Source organism: Vanessa atalanta, chromosome 4 (assembly GCF_905147765.1).
Source record: "Vanessa atalanta chromosome 4, ilVanAtal1.2, whole genome shotgun sequence".
Classification (NCBI taxonomy): Eukaryota; Metazoa; Arthropoda; class Insecta; order Lepidoptera; family Nymphalidae; genus Vanessa; species Vanessa atalanta.
The window spans coordinates 11,344,712-11,352,265 of NC_061874.1; the positions used below are offsets into that span (position 1 = coordinate 11,344,712).

The 7,554-nt window shown below is 30.5% G+C and overlaps 2 long non-coding RNA genes across 2 annotated transcripts; both read left to right on the forward strand.

Moving 5' to 3' along the window:
- Nucleotides 1-2,058: 2,058 nt before the first annotated feature.
- LOC125077810 lies at nt 2,059-3,360 on the forward strand. Its single transcript, XR_007120777.1, has 2 exons — nt 2,059-2,335; nt 3,148-3,360. It is a non-coding gene; the product is annotated as an uncharacterized LOC125077810 (long non-coding RNA).
- A 1,317-nt stretch (nt 3,361-4,677) lies between these two features.
- On the forward strand, nt 4,678-7,554 carry LOC125077772. Its single transcript, XR_007120775.1, has 2 exons — nt 4,678-4,806; nt 7,379-7,554. It is a non-coding gene; the product is annotated as an uncharacterized LOC125077772 (long non-coding RNA).

Below are 7,554 nucleotides of genomic sequence, written 5' to 3' on the forward strand. Positions count from 1 at the left end.
TTAAATATTTATTTTATAAAATACAATATTATAAGGATGAAAGAAAAGAACATCACAATAAAATTTAAAGATAATCTTTATCATAATATAAATTTAAACGTATAGTAGTCTTTTGTCATATAGCAGAGAAAAGTCTGTCATACAGTCGAGATGCTATTTAAAATAGATGTAACAAAATTATATTCACTTTTTCGGTACAAAACCTTCCACTTTAACGTTATAGTGAAATGTATTACACGTATCGGCATATACAGGATGAGTATAGAGTATAAAAAGATAACGTACAAGAAATTCTAAATTATTTATAATCAAAAAAATATTGTGATTTTTTTTTAGATTTCTGTGGTAATATAAATCCCATCAAAACATAAATGTTAAAATGAGAGCCAAGTTAAATATAATATATTCCTTGGTTGTTGTCTTCAACGACAAAAGAAGTGAGATCTAAATTTGTGCCAAGTTAAATAGTCCTTTCTGAAATTTATTTATAACTACCAGCGGAACCCACTCCGCCTCTTCGGGGGGTCAACACTGGATCACTTGCGTATGCTACCGAGATGCCAGTTGGCCTATATTTGCTAGCTTCTAACAAGAGGAGTTTCCGGGATACAGAGAACCCCCTTACTCCCGACACCGCTTACAACGGGGGGAGAAGATCGCATAGCACCGACGCCTTCCCCTCGGTCTTCTCCGGCGGAGCGAGTTAGCAAAGACATACTCCTCGGGCGCCCGCTCCGGGGCCTCCTTCTACGGCATTTAACCTTTCAGAGATCTCCACCGACAATCGCCACAAAAGAATTTGGGGCCCCCACGCGGCACATTCCATCAAGGTGTGTCGCCACACTTGTAAAAAGTGGGCGTCATCTCCCGCTTTACTATAGACGGATGTTAGTTAATCGATTACTAATGAATCGTAGTAATACTTACTAATTATTGTATATACTATTTGAGTTCATTTTTGAGTACATTGTCGTTAATTTTTGAATTTGATTTTATTTAAAAAAAAATAACCATACGTCCTTTTTACTCAGCCTGTATAACAGTCAGCCTCAGTCGAAATCTCAATAAAGATGGAACCTGCAAAAACGGAATTTCTATTTTCAATCACATTTTATTGAAAATGTTTGATACTTAGGCTTTATAAACATATCTATAAAGTATATAAACGTATACAAATAAGAAAACATTTCTGGAAATAGAACAGTTGAAAAAATATAAGGGGCTTTTTTATTTATTTATTAAAAACAGGTAGACAGACAAACAACATATAATACCCCGTCATATTACCTCATTCTTAAAGGATGGCTGCTGTTACAACATTTACCCGAAGAATTGGAACTGCGATTCAACAGGGATATATCCCTGTTGAATCCTAGCAGTATACTGCTAGGCTTTTCTCCACCATTCCACCCGGTCATGATTTACGCAGTTGTTGTTTTTCAATTTGATTTATTTATTCTTATTTAAATCCTCAATATAGGTAAATAATTCTTATGTAAAAACATATGATCATGTCGCTGTATCTGATTTGCATGAGTTAATGTTCGATAATATTTAATTATACATAAAGGATATAAGTGTTATTATGAATTGTTTATTTGCTATCTACTATCTTTATATATTATGTAAATGTTCTGTGCGAGTGTATTTAACTGAACTCCTCATTTACGATTTCCGTAAAAAGTTGTATGTTTTTGACTGGGTATCTAAATGGTTTAAATTCGAATATGAAAGGAACGCTTCGATCGAAACGTAAATAAAATTAATTTTGCTCGGACAAACTCGGCATGGGCAGATTGTCTATATATAAATATAAAGTGTTGTGTTTTTGTCAGTTGCGATTGTAATCTTATATATTTTTCCATACGACTACCCCGAAAAAATCGGCGGTCAGACAGTCACGAGTTTTTATTAGTATTTAAATTGTAAGTTTTATCTTTTTTATACAATAATGATAACATAGCGACTAATCTAACACTTTAAACAAATCTTTTAAAACACTTGACTTCTATGATTTCTATATCGCTTCCTAGAAGTTATTTATCTTTTTAATTGAATTGTATATGTATAATTATAATTGAATATCAGACTAAGTTCCTTTCCGCCAGTGATCACTCTACTTACAATCTTATAATACTAACACAAAGTTGATTGATATTTATTTAAAAATCGATATCTTATTTTTCACATAATACGTATAAATAATCGGTATTTATAAGTCATTTCATAAAAGTCTTATACTCCGTTGAAATCATTGTAAATATGGAGAAGGCTTTCGTACTTTTCACGCTTTTTGTAGCGGTTCTCGCCGTGACTTCGACGGCGATATCCGCTGGTAAGTTTAATTTTAAGTTACAATATACTTAACGTTTTATTCAATTCAAATTCCGATCTTATAACTTGCTTCCGAAAGCACGTAAATCATTTAGTCAAAATTAAACTCTTTACCGTACATAAATTCATCTTGGGCGGTACATTTGGATTATAACAGTTTCACAGAATGTACTGTGGAGCAACCTTTTACAGTTTAGTTCATCAAAGACCCGGTTGTTATATTTCTTAAATAAAATCGCAGACACTGATTTATTTCAATACAAGCCTGTAAATTATTTATTATGACACCTATGGCTTGAACATAATTTACGATTTCTAACCCAATTTATTTAAATGTTTCAATTTGTCAGAATACTTCGTTGATTTAAGAAGTATATTTATTGTGAAACGAAAAAAACTTTAAAAAAATGTTTAAATCAATTTAGTTTTATGATTATTTAAAGTTGAGAATTTATTGGGATTGTCAAACAGTTTAACACAGTTTTTTTTTTTTTAATTAAACAAATTATTTAATGGTAGATTAGGTACAGACCAGAAAATATTTTAATTTTAATTTTTTATTTTAATAGCGCATTGCTGTATTTTAGTTACTGATAGTATTGGTTCCCGTTCCAATCTTTGACCTGTTACGAAGAATATCTTGAGCCTTAAAACAAAAAAAACTCTTTATAAGTCCGATCTGGGGCTTAAATCTTGGACCTCGGAATCTTACCTACTGTCTACTAAGATAGTCGCTGTCATCATAGCTATCGTCTAATAAATATTTTTATGAAACACAACGATATATTTTTTATACAATTTATTTATGTCCAGAACCAGAACCATCTTTTCTTGGACGATTTACTCGTGGTAGCTGCAATAATGGGGAGTGTCACCAGCGCTGTCGAAGCATCATGTTTCCCGGAGGAGCCTGTAACGGAAATACATGTGAATGTGATATTCTTTGAAAAAAAAAAGATTTTTATTAATAACAATGATTATTACTTTTAAATGATTGACGCAATAAAATAAAGTTGCAATACATAATTTTTTTTTTGTTTAATATTGATATCCGAGTTGGTACGCTCTTACCTAAATTAATGAAATAAAACTTGAAAATCGAAGATAACGATATATTTATATCATTGCCAATAGGGTACTGCATGTCATAAATAGAATGAAAAATATTTAAATTTTGTCCAAAAACGTTATGGACCATCACGCTTCATATTTCTTTTTTAGCCATTTGACTGGAAAATGTTCGTTCTCTTATTTTTGTTCAAATAATGATAATGATAACGATCTCATGAATACACAAACAATCATTCAAGGGACCTTTTAGATATAAAATGTTTTAACTAAATGTATTTCGATTTATTATGGCTATCATAAATATCGAAATATAAATATAATTTGTATATTTTTAAAGCAAAAATAAAATTTGACTTAGATTGTACTTTTAAACTTGAAAAACAAAAAATATTTATTTCAATTGTGTCGAATATATTTTTAAGATAAATATAAAATTATTTTTATTTAAATTTTTACAATATGAACAACATGAAAAAACAACAAATTTTAAAAACGAACTCGTACGTACAAGTGACTATACTTTTTCCACGATTATTTATATTATTATATTTTCAATTATACGAATACATAGACTGACTAATAAACTATTACCCAACTATAAATATATATGTATATGTATTCTGTAGAAACGATTGCCTCTCCCTTCAAGGTTCTAATATCGATAAAAAATTATTGGGCATTACTGACAGTCCGGAGGTTTGAAGTGTGTACACTCCAGTTCCTCAAAAACCACGTACAGCCGATGATCCAGTACTCTTTCCGGTCTAATTTACCGTCCCATCGGATTATAAGCTTGAAAGAAGAGAGAGTCCGAGTGTGTTTATACACACACTTGCGAACTATAAAATGTCCTACATATTTGACTAGTCTTCCTCAATATTCCTCAAGAACCACCGTACCTGAAATCAGTAAGGACGATACTTTCTTAAAATATGTAGTTATATCCCAAAATATTTTATACAAAAAGTGATTTAACATTAGAATTTATTTTTGTTTGAAAGGTTAAAAATGTATTCTAAATAAGAATCAATAATAATATGCGGAATATTAAATTGTTAACTGAGAGCATATTTGCATTTAAATTAACATATTATTCTGATCCCAATTTAAAAGGTTCTTCCCCAATATTTTCCTTTTAAAAGAATCTCATTCGATAGTCAATCCTAATTATTAACTAATTTAGCAACAGAATTGCTTGCATGTGCACTTGTTTACAAAGACGTATACGGAGATGTATATAAATAGGAAGAGATGATCAAGCAATATGCAGTTTAATTTACTTAGTGACGACATTACGATCGAGATAGACTTCAATTTAAAAAAACAAAATGAAAGGATTGGTGTATATTTTTGTCATTATAATGACTTTTTTGACAATAACTTCAACGGTCATGTCACAAGGTAAGCATAATCAATTGAAATTTCGTACCGAATATATTTTTTTAGACTTATAACATATATAATAAATACAACCTTCTAGCTTAAATTTTAAATTAATTAATTAAATTATTCAACTGCTTTATAATATATGGAAATGTTGTACAAATTTGTAAGCTTTTAGACGCCCCGTCGTAACTAACACAAGTACAACGCACACGTTGTACGCCAATAAGAAAATAAAAATATAGAATATATCTTTAAAAAATATTAAGGTTTTTATCTTCATAATAAAATAAGACTAAAACGATCGAGATCAAGATGATCACGAAAATTATATACGGATATTTTCTCCATCCATTTTTTGTATCAGTAACTTGAAATTTAAATTATATTTGTTTATCTCGTAACTCATTGTTTAAAATGAGAGAGATACTCGCCTACTATTTCAACAAAAGTTCTGTAAATTTCACATACTACCAAAACCAAAGGAACATTGAAGTTGATCGTACTACATTTCTGGTTAATAATTTTAAAGGACCAATAGCTTTTCGGGAATATAGATTAGCATTTATTTCCTAGTAAAATGTTAGTTGTCGCAATAAAAAACGCAATAAAATTGACAAAAAAGAAAATACTCGCTGAGTTTCTTTCGCCGTTTCTTCTCAGGTTAGGGCATTTCTTTTCCGAACCCGTGGTAGTGTTTAATTTGACTATCAATAAGTAAGTGAAATGCTTCTATATTGAATAAAGGAACTTGAGTTTGAGTTTGAATCGTAAAATTACATTAACTTACCAAATTTGATTCTGTAAGGATTCACCTCGTATCTCACTCGTGAAATGTTGAAAATCGACTTACGGTGATACGCCATTTTGATACGTGTATCTTATAAATTTCATAATTATTTATATTCAAAGTCACATAAAACATCTGACAATTTACGCTCGTTTTCTGAGCCGAGTCTCGAGTTTCTTGTTACATCCCCACTGAACTGGAAATATAATTTTTCGCTCATAAAATTAATAGTTACAAATTAAACAGGATCATATCTGACTTGTGGAATAGGTCTACTGGGGAAACCACATTAAGAAAAACTTGTTATATATAACTATTTTCATTTCTCTATTTTCTCGATGACAGTTCTAATTTGATAGTTGTAGTGTTGTGACCAAATAAGTAATGATATCGATCGCATATATTTATTATATTTTGAACAAAAACGAATAAAACAAAAACATACAAATATTTTTTTTGATTACGTGTAATTATAATTATTTCGTTTCAACGTCCTACTACTTACTTACTACCTACTTATTTTACAGCAGCTTCGAAAATTTTAAAGGAGTTGACATTATCAATCAAGAATTAATACGTGTAACATCTTGTAATGAAATACAATATTAGTTATTAAATTTGTACAAAAGTATCCGGCAGTCGTTTAGTTTCTTACATTTTGTAAAAAAATATCTGTAACGGATCTGTTACGTTTGTAATCGTGTTACGTTTATCGATATAGCTCCATCACTATCAGTTTCTCCGACTCTAGTATAACCTTGTACGTGTGAAACGTCATATTTTTATAAAATAATGCATATGTAATGTAAAAAAGACGCTCGTTCAAGTTTTCACAGGAGCTGTCATCGAGAAAATAAAGAAATGGTAATAGTATAAGTACGCTACCTCATAGGTGGCGTCGAAACGTGTGCATTTTATGACGTTTACAAGTTTTACAACTTTACGAATCGTAATATCTCAGAAGCGATGGGTGGTAGGAAAAAAAAGTATTGATACACTTTTTGTAGATAATTTTATGATCTACAATTTTTGTGGGACCTATTTTATGATAAAACTTACTGTTTTGCTGAAAATCACGATAAACTCATTTTTTGACATTTAACCTTGAATAAAAAAAAATTTCATACACAGGAATGATTATGGTGGGGAAGTTCAACATTTTATTTATAATTATATTTTAAGATAAATTACCAATTATCAGCTTATTGTAAGTTGTATCTTCACGCTTGTTTTCTCGTCTAATTTGACCGGACTATATAGTAATTCAACCATATTATTGTAGTAAAAAAAAATCTCACATTCAAAACCATACCCGTATTAGCGCTTCCAAGCACAGTTCCTAATGCTCCTACGTCGAAATCTATGCCCAAATTTGTGTTTGGCAGGGATCGTTTCCTTAGCGATAAGTCCATCTCTATAATGTTTCTCTTGCTTATCTGAATATATACGTGGCATACGAAATATTGTAATTTACTGTCTTATAAATTTTATTGATTATTTATGGAAATGTTTATGTTTTCATCGTTATGTTCAATTAAAACGCAAGGTTAAACCCCATTTATCTGCTAATAGAAATTTATCAGCGTAAATCACAGCGTTTAAGATAACTATTATTGCTCTATTTCTTGATTAGTTCGTAATAACCACAAAATGTGCTGTTTGCTTTTATTTTCAATGGACTTTTTAATTCATCTAAAAATAAACGTAGCAAATAAGATCATTATATATTTTGTTGGATAAATTACAATTCACGTATTATTACAGGTTGTTTCTTAAGTTAAAACATATATCTTTTCTCAGAAATTGAACCCGAGCCTCTTCTGCAGAGATGGAAACGTGAAACCTGCGAATACCGGGAATGCGATCAGTTCTGTCGCCGCCTCGGCTTACCTGGGGGAGCTTGTGTTAGGGAAAAATGCGACTGCGATCGTTTTTAGTCCATTTACCTCATTTTTATAAGCAATAAAAACTTTTTT